The following is a 13,897-nucleotide window of genomic DNA, read 5'->3' as shown; positions in this document are numbered from 1 at the left end:
TATCTATCTATCTATCTATCTATCTATCTATCTATCTATCTATCTATCTATCTATCTATCTATCTATCTATCTATCTATCTATCTATCTATCTATCTATACTTCATACAGAAATCAAACTGTACTCTCAGAGGTCTTATCTAATTACTATTTGATTGTGAAGCATTTATAAAGCTCCCGAGGTTCATCAGGCAAAAAAAGGAAAGTGTCTGCTAATTAATGACAACTCTTTCTTTATCTTACAGTCTCGTCCATTAGCTTAAGTCTGAATGAATGGCGGGAACAGAAAGTGATGCGGTTACAGAGAAGTGTTTTAACAACTTGACTGCTGTCTAATTAATTCCCTTCTGTCTTTGCTCAATAAAAACTATAATTATGTGTTTGGTTTGCTAAGAGTCTGGCTCTGAGAGGGAACAGAGTGGATGAGTTTGTGGGAAAAAAGGAAATCTATTTCCAGATCTTGGACACTGTCAGCATGCAGCATTGGGGTTTTTTTTCTGTCTGGCTTTCTGCTTTGACTCTTTTCACTAAGGTCTATTTTTTCTATTCCTATTTCTCATTTAAATAAGTTCATCTATGGTTTTGTCTTCCTCTTTTTATGACTCTCACTGTCCTTTTCAGCACAGCCTGTCCTAAAAACCATCCATCAGATAGCAGGTCCAAATGTTTGTTCATTCAGAGGTGGCAGGGATGAGTGAAATGTTTGTCGTCTCCCAACCTGATAGAATCTCTCATTAGATCAGCAACATAAAATGGTAAACAGATGGGGGTGGCAGTAGGTGAGGAAAACACTCTGCGTATGTGTGAGATTGTGTTCCTGTGGTAACAGTCAATAGATTGCATCAGGTTGATATGTGCAGTCATTCGACTGTGTTTACGGAGTTTGAACATTGGTACCAGACTAGTAAATATCTCACTTCGCACTACACCTGCGTCTGTAACTGCAGGACCATAAGCATCACTTTATCAGTAAACAGTGCTGTTGTGTTACTGCCCCTCTGTGTTTGCTTGTTTCGGGTTTTTTCTCTGCTTAGATTCAGACACAGGAAGAACGACAGATGGTGTGCACTCTAATGTGTACCTGTACAAGTGTTCATGCAGGCTATTGTTTTAATATTGACTTTAATTAGATTTAATAAAAAGGAATAGATGATAGTGGGGTTTTTTCTTTTTTAAATTTTGTTTGTTTTGTCATATGCACAGTTGTAAATATGGGAAAATGCACATTTATTATTAGATATATGATGTGTTATAGATAATGGCGCGTGCACACGCAGCGACCAGCAGTGAGAGTTTGGCGTCCTTGTATAAATGTTCTGTGTGTTTTAAGTGTTTTGCTTTTATGGGTACTTTTATGGATTTTTCAGGTTTTAGGCTTCTCTCGTTTTTACTTAAAGAATAAAATGGCTGCAAATAAACCTGATTAAGACTGGTCCAGTATGAAAAAAGACCCAAATCATGCAGTCAGGTCACTCTGGATGGCTTCTGTTCAGACTTTAGGTTAACTAATATACTTTATCATCTTTAAAATCATTTTCATACTTTTTTTCCGCCATAATGATTCAGGAACTGCTTGTAAGCTTGGAAATAATCAGTATTTTAACATTGCCCTAAGGAGTGATGAAAAGGCTTTCTGCTCCATATGACTAAATATATGTCATGGACCTGACAATTTCTATGGTTGTTTATTTAAATCTTGTGCTTAACAGCTGAGACCTGTATTTCACTGCATTTTTAAAAAGTCTTCACAGGCACAGTGTTGCATGGAAAGAAGCTGTTTTAGTTCCTGCTCCTAAATCCATTTGTCAATTATCTTTACATCAGTTGATAGGAAAATAATTGAAAATCTCAACGAACTAAGTATATCCTTGATCCTATGCAGTTAGCTTATAAACCACACAAAGGAGTAGATGATGCCACAATAACCTTGATGAACATAACTGTTAAACACTTAGAAGGAAATACTTCTCATGGTCTCATGGTCAGCTACTGTTTGTTGAGTTTTCTTTGACCTTCAACACAATTCAGTCTCACATTTTAATCAGAAGGCGATTGGCATCCCACAGGATGTGTGCTTTTACCCTTATTTATTATCTGTTATCTATTATTTATTCCATACACAAATATGTGTGTACAGAGTTGGGTATGAAAGCAGGCTCATTTTAAAGTATCAAGATGACTCTGTTATTGTTAGTCAGCTCCAGGATAATGAGCCCAACCGTGGCACAGTCCTTGATGATTTTGTTAAAAAGTAATATGTGATCACTGGCTTTAGAACATGTACTCATACACAAGAGATCGCATCCATTAAGGGTCAGACGGTGGAATGTGTTCAGTCTTATGAATGTCTTGGAGCAATTATTGATTCAAACTTTGAAACAAACTGTGAAGCTGTGTGGGGACAAAAGGGCATCGGCGGCTGTCATGTTCAAGGAAAATTTCTCATTTCCACTGTGATAAATCCATGCTGATGTTATCTGATTGTGCTTTTAGTGAGACGTTTGTCTTTTTTCTGAGTGTCATGGATTGGTTATTTATCTATAGAGAGCAGAAGTCATATCATAAGTCATAGTTATATCAGAAGTCATAGTTTGCCCCTTGGGGATAAATAAAGTCTGATTCTGATATCGTTGGATGGTTTAAATGACCGTTTGGTGAGCTTCAGCTTGACACGGGCCTGTAGCTGGTTTGATTTTACTTTTTTACTTTTTTGATTGTTACAATCAGTTGCATTTAAAAAGTTTCAAGTGTCTATTTTGGGGGGGTTAAAATTGCTTAAAAGTTTTGTTATTGACTCCATAGTATTCATATATTATAAGTGTGACTTCAGGATCCGCTTGCATCAGGAAGGGCATCCATACGGTGGCCCCGAGAGGCCAAACGGACTGCAACTTAAGAAAACACCAGCAATGAGAAAAAAGCTGTAAAAGCATACAAAACACGTTGGAAATAGGAAAAGACATCAAGGGAAATGTTTCTGGGGAGACAATAACCCGACGGACCAGTTGCAGGAACCCAAAACATGCTAGGTGTCTTTTATCATGTTATTGTCTCCTGAGAAACACTTCCCTTGTGCTTTTGGAAATCTGTTTTTTCCTATTTCCGTTGTGTTTTGTGTGCTTTTGCAGCGTTTTTCTTTTTGCTGGTGTTTTCTTAAGTTGCTGTCCATTTGGCCTCTCAGGGCCACCGTACATCTAGTATAAAAAACATGCCGCATCAAACACAAACTACCTGCTGTGGTGTGGAATAAAGGAGCAGCAAGAAGTAGCTTGCCAAACTTCATTTAGTTGGCTCCAGTCTTAGGAAATCCACTATTTTTAGCATTAGCGTGTCAGTAATTAAATCCAATGGGATTGCTTATTACTTTTGACTGGTATAAAATGACCATGCAGTGCCTTTCTTGACAGACAGCAAAGTTTTACTTCAAAGCTTTTTACTGCAGCAATGACTAAGGAATCACTTTGACCACATCTGTCTGTGCTAAACCTCATGAAACAACAACAACAACATTTTCCTTACGTGGCTTCACTAATTCCCATTCATGCAACTTATGTATGAATGGGAATTAGTGGTGTTTCCAACATATAAGCACAAACAGCAGAAGAACAGCATGTTTTTTAAAGAAAGAGCAAACTATTATATTAGAAAAATGCACAGTGGTTAAGTGCCCAAATCCAACCGGGTGCTAAGCAGTACGTAAGTAACAGAAAAAAAACCACTAAGCATGTGTGCCCTAAGGACTTTAAGTTGTTCGTAACAAGGTAAAAGCACTGGATCAAGTCCATTTAAAGCCAGGAGGCATATCTGCAAAAAAGAAGCACACCATTTCAATTACACGACTTATCAGTATGTGGCGCCATCATTAAGGCTCTGGTATATCCAGCTATAATGACAATAGCATATTCCATTAAACTGATGTTATGCTTGCATGTATTCTTATAGCGTTGTAAGACAGTGTGTGCCTGATTGTTTCAGCTGCAACCCCGGAGGTATTAGATGCTCTGAGATCAAGTTTTAAAAACATATAACACATCATTTAAAATCATACATAGACTTGCTTTTACTTTTATATGATATCAAGTTCAACTGTGTATGATTACATCACTATTTAAAGCTTATAAATTACACAAATTTATTGTAATTGTTAATATCACTGATTTGACCTTGTTATATTTACAAGAAGTGCTTAAATGAGCCAAACATAATATTCTCTTTTTAAATATAATGTGCATGTTTTCATATCTTCCTGTAAACACTGTGGGGCTACACTGAGGCTGGAAAACACATTATGCTCTAATACTTGGGGCTCAAGAGTTGGGAGTTCGCCTTGTAATCGGAAGGTTGCCGGTTCGAGCCCCGTCTCGGTCGTTGTGTCCTTGGGCAAGACACTTCACCTACCGCCTACTGGTGTTGGCCAGAAGGGCCGATGGTGCGATATGGCAGCCTCGCTTCTGTCAGTCTGCCCCAGGGCAGCTGTGGCTACAACTATAGCTTGCCTCCACCAGTGTATGACTGGGTGTGTAAAGTGCTTTGGGGTCCCTAGGGGGGACTAGTAAAAGCGCTATACAAATACAGACCATTTACCATTTTACTTAAATTTACTCCTGTAGTCGTTTTATACCGTTTATTTATAATGAGCACATAGACTGTTAAGGTGAGTCTAATGATTAAAACATTTATATAACTGTCAGTAAACCCAGTAAACAAGACACTTTAAATTCCTTTCCATTACATTAAGTAAACACTGAATATAGATGCCTTAGAATTTGCTGCCAGGGCAACATTTAGCACTTTTTCTGCAACCTGAGATCTAATTAAAATTTTTCTGATTAACCCTGTGTTAAACAGTCACCCACTATTCCTTATGTAACAGAAGAGGTAAACTTATTAGTCATTGGATTTTTGTTTGTTTATTTATTGTTTGTTTGCTTTTTTTGTACGCTAATGTAGGATGTAGTGTAGTAAAGTATTCAAGCTTAAAAGTAACAGAATACAAAGCAGTACATTTTGCTATATTGTTGGAGTTTTTCAAAGAATTTGAACTCTTAAATTAGGTGTCACTTCATTATTTGCACTGTGCTAGTATCAGGTTGGATCGCTTTTGCTTTCTAAGCTGCTTTTTTGTGGCACTGATTCAGCAAGGTGATGGAAACATTCCTCAGAGATTTTGGCCTATATTGTCATGATAGCGTCACACAGTTGGTGCACATCCATGATGAGAATGTCCTGTTCCACCACATCCCAAAGGTGCTCTATTAGAGTGAGTTCTGGTGGCTGTGCAGGCTTTTTGAGTGCAGTGAACTCATTGTCATGTTCAAGAAACCAATTTGAGATCATTTGAGCTTTGTGAAATGATGCTTTATCCTGCTGGAAGCAGCCATCAGAAGATGGGTACGGTGTGGTCATAAAGGGATGGACGTGGTCAGCAACAATACTGAGTAGCCTGTGGGAGTTAAACAATGCTTAAGTGGTAGTAAGGGGAACCAAGTGTGCCGAGAAAATATCCGCCTCACCATTACACTACCAGCAGCAGCTCAGCCGTTGATACAAAGCTGGATGGATCCATGCTTTCATGTTTGCTAGTGCCAAGTTTTGACCGTGCCATCTGAATGTTGCAGCAGAAATCAAAACTTATCAGACTAGCCAACATTTATCCAGTCTTCTGTTGCCCTATTTTAGTGAGCCCATGCAAATTGAACCCACAGTTTTCTGTTCTTTACTGACAGGTGTGGTCTCCTGCTTCAGGGTTTGACATGTTGTGCTTTCAAAGATACTCTTCTGCATACTATGGCTTTAATGAATGTTTACCTTCCTATCAGATTGAAGCACTCTGGCCATTGTCCTCTAACTTCCGGCTTCAACGAGTAATTTTCACCTAGAGACCTGCCTCTCACTGGATATTTCTCTTTTCCAGGCCATTTTGTGTAAACCCTGGAGATGGTTAAGTGGGAAAATCCTAGCAGCTCAGCAGTTTCTAAAATACTATCCGGCACAAACAATCAAGCCAGCTTTAAAGTCACTTTAATCAGTTTTCTTCTCCACTTGGACGCTCGGCTTGAATGTCAAAGTGAACACTGAATATATATTTATTATAGCTACATTTTTTTAGTTCATCTTGAAGTCTGCACTTCCATAAAAAGGCTTTTACAAGACAGAAAATATATACACAGACGGAATAGGGCACGCAAGGGGCCACATAGTCTGAGGATTGGGAATAAATGAATTTGTTGCCTGTCATATGACTATGCAAAGGCATCGAGCACTTTCTGTACATAGATTTCAGTCTTTGCATCTTCTGTCTGCTGCACACTCCCTTGATTTTGAATGATAGCTGTAGAAGAGTCTACGCTGCAGCATGCAATTTATTTGGAGAGCAGGGTGAATATTGTTGGTTTTCTTTGACAAGGCAGAGTGGTAGTCTTCAGATTCCATGTTTGCGAGTATACTTTTCCCTAAACCACACTAATAACCTTTATTTATCACTGAGTGGTAGCGGGCCTATGGGGAACATGCGTGTTTGTCAGTCACATCACTCCCACTCTTCCCTTTGACTCCTCAGTCTCCTCCTCCCTCTCCCAACTCTATCAGTTTCTCATTTATTTTCTGTCTCAAGCCTCCACTCCATCATTTTGCAGAGTGTTAGGTTAAAGTTCCACCTCCGCTTTTTTGTCTTTCTCATTGTTGCTGTTGTTTCTTGTTTTTTGGGGATTTTTTGGATTGTTTAGAAGACTGTGAAACACATGCATCTCTGAACTGCATTTATATGGGGACAAATTAGTGTCTGCTTGGCATAAACGGATGATAGAAAGTCTCTGCAGAATTGTAACTTACAAAAGCTCTGGGAAAATAAATTGTCTACAACAGAGAATTTAGAAAAATCTTAAGAATTAGGCCATAATTGCAGGTTAATTACAGGCGTTAACCAGTAATTTCTCTGAGTTTTCCTAATGAACATTTAATCCTGATGTGCTCAGAAATCCATTGCTGCTGTTTGCCTGTTTGTCAGAGAAGGTTAACACATCGACACAGGGGTGCTGAGGTTTCATTTGATCTGCCATCTCCCCTGAGGCAGCACTCTGTGACATTGCACATCATTACTTTCCCCTGTAAAACAATGACTCGACCTGACATGAAGCGATCCAGCAGATGATCTTCTATAACGGCGTAAGTCAGCGTTGGTTATGGTCAATGAGATTTTTAAAGTAATAATAGATCATTTTTATGTCAGCTGTCACTGGGAAAAAAGACACTGACAAAACAAAGAGCACTGTAAGATGCTGAACAGGCTAAATCCCCTCGCTAAATTAAATTTTCCCTGGCATTTCAGTCTCACAGTTCTACTGAGAGCACACAGGAGGACAGATTGTGCTCTCTTTTCTCCTGCCTCCACACTTCCTATGCTCTCCTGACGTGTGCCAATTGCTCAGGGATTTTTTCCAGAGTCTTGACCAGCGTGAAGAGTGTTTTCGTATTTCTTGTTGAGACTGTCTTCACCACTTTCAAACATAAGCTGGATTCATCATTTATTCAAACAGTCTTTGTTGGTCTTTCCTGACTATACACCTTGCTCTTACGTTGATACATAATTCCTAAATGATTTTGCATTAGCGTCATGTTGAGAGTCATCTGCAGGGCTTAGTGTACAACTTTGTGGTTACAACTTTAAGCATGTCGCATTTGCATTGTGTAATTGAGGCCTAAATTACAATTAATCTATGGCAGAAAAATAGAATTGCATTGACATAAACAGCTAAGATATGCCAGAACTTGTGGCTGCTCCGATATCTCACATTTGGAGATAATAATTACAAGAATGATTAGTTATAATTGGGGGAAATAGTTGCATTTTCTAGAAGTTTAATAAGAATCTCCACTCTTTGTTTTTATTTGTTTTGTTGCACTGCTCTGAATATGTAACACAGCAAAGGGCTGTGCATGCATCACTCCAAACAGAGGAAATAACCTGTTTGGAGTGATGCATGGACAATCCAACATCAGGATAATAGGAACCTCTGCGTTCTGCTGTCTTTGTATAGCTATAGTATCAAACAAGTAGTTTCACATGCCTTATCATATCCAGGCCATGCCGTAAATTTAAATAACCAATAAAATGGTGACTGAAATGGTTACTTTTGGTTTGCTAGTTTATTAATTCCCTAATCCCTACACATTCCCCTCCAGCCTCTCTAGACTGTTTTATATCCAGTGATGTTGGATTACACAGAAAAGTTCCACTTTGAAAAATGAGCTTTAAAAAAGTAGAAGAGATACTGATTTTGCCAAAATAAAATTACTCTTAAGGCTAAACCTGAATTGGTTGTCTGCCTTCCGCTGTTTGTGTATCTGGCCAATTTCTATCTCTACCTGTCTCTCTGCCTGTGTAGACACTGTATTACTGATCATTATCTGGGCGAAACTTAGCTCAGTGCCAGTGAAATCACTCTGGAACGCTGATAGCTCGGGGCAAAGGAAATCAAACATACCTTTGTATCTTTTTAATGAATCTGACCTTCTATCTTCCTTGTATCTCCTTCCTTACTGTCGCACTTCCTTTCTTTCTCTTTCTGTTACCTTGTTAAGAAATGCCATCTCCTTCCACTGCCTCTCACCAATCCTCTCTCGCTTTCCATCTATCTTTAATTTTGATTCAATCAGACGCTACTCTCGATGTCTCAAGGTGATCACCACCTACCTTTTGCTTTGTCTGGAGCCAGTGAGATGCTTAGTTAATTATTTACAGGTGATAAAGGGGACCCACAGAGGACCTCAAGGCCTAATTTCTCTTGATATTTGGAGTTGTATCTCAGAACGTCTGGCACACACATTTATCTCATGACCTAAACTGCCCTGGAGGGTTTGACATATGTAATTTGGGAAAGTTCTGCTCAATCTCCTCCTAATGAAAGTAACAACTCTAACATCTGGTGATAGTGCAAAAGTGCACAGATGAGTATGGGAGAATATTTCTAGAAGATTTAGGAGAACTATGCTCTCTTTGTCTTTTCTCTTCTCCTTTTGTGGATGTTTCTTCCCGTTAAAGGGAGTTGTTCCTTCCCACTGTCACAAAGTGCTCGCTCATAGGGGTTTGTTTGATCGTTACGGGTTGTTTTCAGAACCTTACAGTATAAAGCACCTTGAGGTGATTGTTGTGGTTTGTATAAATAAACCTGAATTGAATTAAATTCAATAGCTTTGCCTCGCCTTTGTCTTCACTGTTGTCATTGCATAAGAGACATTTAAGGGCTTGTTTAGCACAGAAAAACGCACACAGTATTTTGCATTTTCATGCATCAGTTTTGTAAGATTAAAGTCTGAAGGCAGTAGATGTTGAAATTTTAAGCACTCATGCAGGGATTTTTTTCCCCCTTTCCCCCCCCCTTTTTTTTTTTTAATCTAGTTAATTAGCACATTTGTCTTCAAGTGGCTAACATTCAATCATGGGCATTGTGACATTTACCGACTAATTACACAAACTATATTTTATTCTTTTATACTGAGAGATCATTGTTTTTTAGTCGTAGTGGTTCCTTGAAACTTGGCTACATTTAGCTATGTGAGCTACCAGGACATTGCATTTTTTTGTCAGGCACATAATAAAGTTTTTCAGGGATAATTAGCACGACAAGTCAACAAAACACATCTGTAAACACAAATGTAAATGTTTAAAGTGGCATCACCGAGAATACCCACAAACCAGTCTTCTTTGGAGCTGCCCGTGTTCATCCAGTGTGCACATAAATATATATATTTATATGTATGTGTGGTGGGAAAATAATAATTAAAGGACACAAACAGTGCTATCGTTGTTGTCATGGTGTTTAGTAGCAGTGTAGTACACTTCAATTTAAAAGATTACAGCTGAAATTTGAGCTTTTAAGGTGTAAAAAGAAAGAAAAGAAAACTGTAATTCCCAGTGAGACAACACATAAACCAAACTTTAAACATAATGAAGCAATTCAGCCTCTTTAAAATGTCCAGCTAGTGTTTGATTTCATTTTTTATTTCACTGCCACTATCTAAGATAATGTTGTTCAACACACTTTTTCATTTGTCCATTTCTCTATCTTCTGTGATGGATTTCAGTTTTAACTTTGCTTTTCCACATTCAGCAGGTAGTTTTCCTCTGAATCAGTCTGTGAAGGACTCGTAGACTGTGATTTTTTTTTTTAGTTAGGTGCCAGATTTTCATCCAGGTTCGCAGACATGAAAGACAGCAGATGTGAGGATGTGGTGGGTGAGAGGGAAAGCAGAAGGAAGGAAGAAGGATAGATGGTGATTCTAAGCCACGATTCAGTGGTTGATATTTGACCCACAGCTATGATCGATGGCGTCTCATGTGAGAACGCTGCCTCTATATATGTGCGTGTGTCTGTGTGTGTGTGTGTGTGAGTGTCTGGCTGTCTGACTTGTTGCCTCTGTCTGCTTCATCCCCTGTAAAGGTTCCTCGTCAAACTCTCTTTGATAGGTTAGAGTGGGGCTTTGACAAATCTGACACTGCAGTCTCCACACCACCTAAGAACAGATGGAAAGCAGTTGTCTGGTTTATTATTTAAAGTAGAGTGCACATTTTGCTCTTAGTTGTTGAGATTTGACAAAGTAGCTATTTACCCAAAGGTTTTTATTTATTCTGCCCACTTCTGCCTTTTTTTGTCACTCTGCACTGTGATAAGTAAGAGTTAAATTTGCTGCTAAAATATAAAAGCCACCAAAGAGATCTTCCAGTTTCTTGAAGCTGACAAGGTGCAAAACTTTTCAGCTTTGTTTTTCTCACACCTGTTGCATCAGTTATGATTTCACAAGGAAATCAAGGACTGCATTGCTGCTTAGTCATAGTTCTGCAGTATCACATACAAAACTCTTTGGAAACTACCTGAACTGATGGATGCTGTCAGCGAACTTTCTTTATGAAAATGCACAATGGAAAAATCCTGACAACTTAATGAAAAGAGGGGGGAAAACTGAGAACCTTAGACAGTTATAAAGTATCCAGGGATAGATTTGGCTTTTGATTTTGTAAGTGAAAAGAAGTAAATACAACGACTACAGGAACAACCCATTAAAATTTAGCTTTTATACAAATGTTAATGTTAATATGATGTCCAGTGCTGTGCAAAAATTTGAGCCACACATCATTTCTTTATACTTTGCTTTCATAGACCCAGACTTTCTTGCCTTTCTTTCTGTTTCATTTCCAGTCCTTATAGCTGACATTTACAGAGGAATGGAAGCTTAAAAATAGACCTACCTCAAGGAATGAATGGGTGTTGTCTCTAAACATAACAGACAAATGTTAAATTGTATCTTTTGGCACAAAACCCTTAATTTGTCCCAATTTTTGTAGTCAAATCTATGAAAAATGTGCACAATCACATAGTTAGACATAAAATAGTATTTTACACTGACAAGCTGATGTACCTCAGCATGGTGTGTCACGTGCCCTTAAAAAATGTAAGGAAAATCTACAAGTGGATAAAATAAGAGGTGGCAGATTTTGATCCATCATGCAATACCATCTAGAACAGCGTTCCCCAACCCCCGGGCCGAGTCATTTGGTACTGGGCCATGAGAGTTGAGACTTGGGTGTGAAATGTATAGTTTTCAAGGTTTTTATCAGTATTTGTCATTTTTTTAAATAATTTTTATCATTAACTCGGTTTCCCTGGGTCTTTTCCCATGTGTTTTATGAATAAATGTTCCCTTTTTTTGTACTGGTGTTGGTTTTATTTTGTTGTATTTACCTTATTTACCTTAAAGTATGTCCATGAAAATATTGTTGGAGTTAAACTGGTCTGTGGTGCAAAAAAGGTTGGAGACCGCTCATCTAGAAAATATGAGACTGGCAACAGTTTCTTTTTTTATCGTGATGATGACCTCAAACACACCAACAGTGCAGTAAAAGCATACCTGGATAGAAAAACTACACAATGGAGTTATAAGTGTCATGGACTGGCCTCACCAGTCCCCGGACTGGTTACTAAACCAGTGTGGGATTGATTGAAAGAGTGGCTCAAGACTTTTGCACAGTAATGTATTCTGTTAACATAAAAAAGTGTAAGAACAGGCCTTTATAACTCTCTGCATTGGATGTATATGTGAATATTTTCAGCTTTCTAACTTAACGCCCTCTGAAAAGGCTCCTTATGCACTCAGCAGTGCTGGAATTATCAGAAACTATTTCAACAATGCAGACAAAATAAAAAGATAAGAGTCCATCTAGACTCATTCTGAGCCATAGTGCCAAGTCTAGAAACTTTGAGAGGAAAAGATAAGTGTAGTGAAGTCAGAAAAAGTGTACAATAAGATGGAAAGCGATAGAGGGAGTGGATATCAAAGGCAAAAACTGTTAAAGAAACGCTTAAATCTTTAGTCTGTAGGGGGATGTACAAGGAGAGAAATGGGAAATGAAGCACTCAAAGCAATTTAGGTGAGAGAAAGAAATAAAGAGAGTCGGACATATCAAAGTGGCCTTCTTCTTCGTCATAAAAAGAAACTGGCTTAGCCACAGCCAGGTGTGATAAGTGGCTTATATTGAATTTTGAAAATCGACAGAGTTAGAGAATTGGAAATGAACGAGCAATCGAGAGAAATCAGCAAGAAGTCTCAAAGGCAACAAAAGAATCAGAAAAGCAAAGAGTGATACAAAAAGCAATGAGAGGGAACAGAGAGCAAGACGATGAAGGGCAGAGACGATGTAGGAATGCAGTGCAGTCACATAAAGGATCAGGCAGGGACAAACCTTCCAGAGGTTTGAGCTTCGAACGGGCGATGTGCTACCGACTGAGAATCGCTGAGGAGAGATGATGTTTAGCTGTTGGTATTTTGTTCTCTCTTTCCAGACTGTGGAAATGAAGAGTGCTGTGAAATGTTATCTGTCTGGTCCTGAAGGCACACACTCACACATACGTAGTTACGCACATGTACACATGAATTCTACAGGTAATATCACACGGATAGCCAGTCAGACAAGTATTTTTCATCCTCTTTTACTAAGAACATCTTTTATGGAGGAAGATGTGCACAATTCCAAACTATTACTGTAAAATGCAGGTGTATCTCCATGTGTGCATGACCTGACAAGAATGCATGAATACAGGATGTTGAGTGTGGCTCAGCTAAAAGCAAGATGCCAGAAATATGTGCTTATAAACTACCACTGACGCTGAGGAGTGTTTACACTTTGCTTGTGTGTGTGATGTGCTCATATCCTTTTGATCCCATGTTTGCTGACATCTTAATCCACTGACAGCAAAGTGTGATTCAGGTCTTCTCTTTATTTAAGTGCAAGTCCTTGTGTGCGTGTGTGGATGAGTGATTTTGGTCCATTTAGGCGTTCACATTTCAAACATTCAGAAGCTTTTCTCAGTTTTCTATCTTCAGATGTAAACACTAGAAAAAGAACGATTGTATCAAAGGAAAGCCACGTGCAACAGGATTGTCAACAACCTTCCTCTGTGGATCGTCTGTGCTACACGACAAAGCTGAAGGATTTTGATCGGTAATGATGGTTCGAGATGCCGAATGGCTGTTGTCCTCTAGGCACATTTATCAAACTCTCAGACGAAAGAAAATGAGAAACAAATGTGTCAATCAGGCGCAGAAGATTGACACACAAAGATGCAGAATGAGACAGGCAGAGGCAGAGGTCTGCTTGAATTGCAGTCCAACCATGTCTGTCCCACGGGGCTGAAGCAACGAGAGCTTTCTTTCTTGTTGTTTATGACTCAAATTAGGGAAATTCAGTTGATGCTCTCTGTCATTAAAGCATCAAAATGGGTGACAGTGCTGGGTGAACTTTCTTTGCATTTGCACAGATGCGAGCGATCATGCACAAAGATAGAAACTAGGGCTGCCGCGATTAGTCGACTAGTCACGATTACGTCGACTATCAAAATCGTCGA

The 13,897-nt window shown here is 38.8% G+C and overlaps 1 protein-coding gene across 6 annotated transcripts in view; it reads left to right on the top strand.

The window, feature by feature from the left end:
• Nucleotides 1–13,897, top strand: part of spock1 (SPARC (osteonectin), cwcv and kazal like domains proteoglycan 1) — a 108,452-nt gene that overhangs the window by 84,982 nt on the left and 9,573 nt on the right. The window lies entirely within an intron of this gene.

The sequence above is a fragment of the Pundamilia nyererei genome, unplaced genomic scaffold (genome assembly GCF_000239375.1).
Source record: "Pundamilia nyererei isolate P.nyererei 1_Seehausen unplaced genomic scaffold, PunNye1.0 scaffold00001, whole genome shotgun sequence".
Taxonomy (NCBI): Eukaryota; Metazoa; Chordata; class Actinopteri; order Cichliformes; family Cichlidae; genus Pundamilia; species Pundamilia nyererei.
This window is presented reverse-complemented; position numbering and strand designations above follow the sequence as displayed.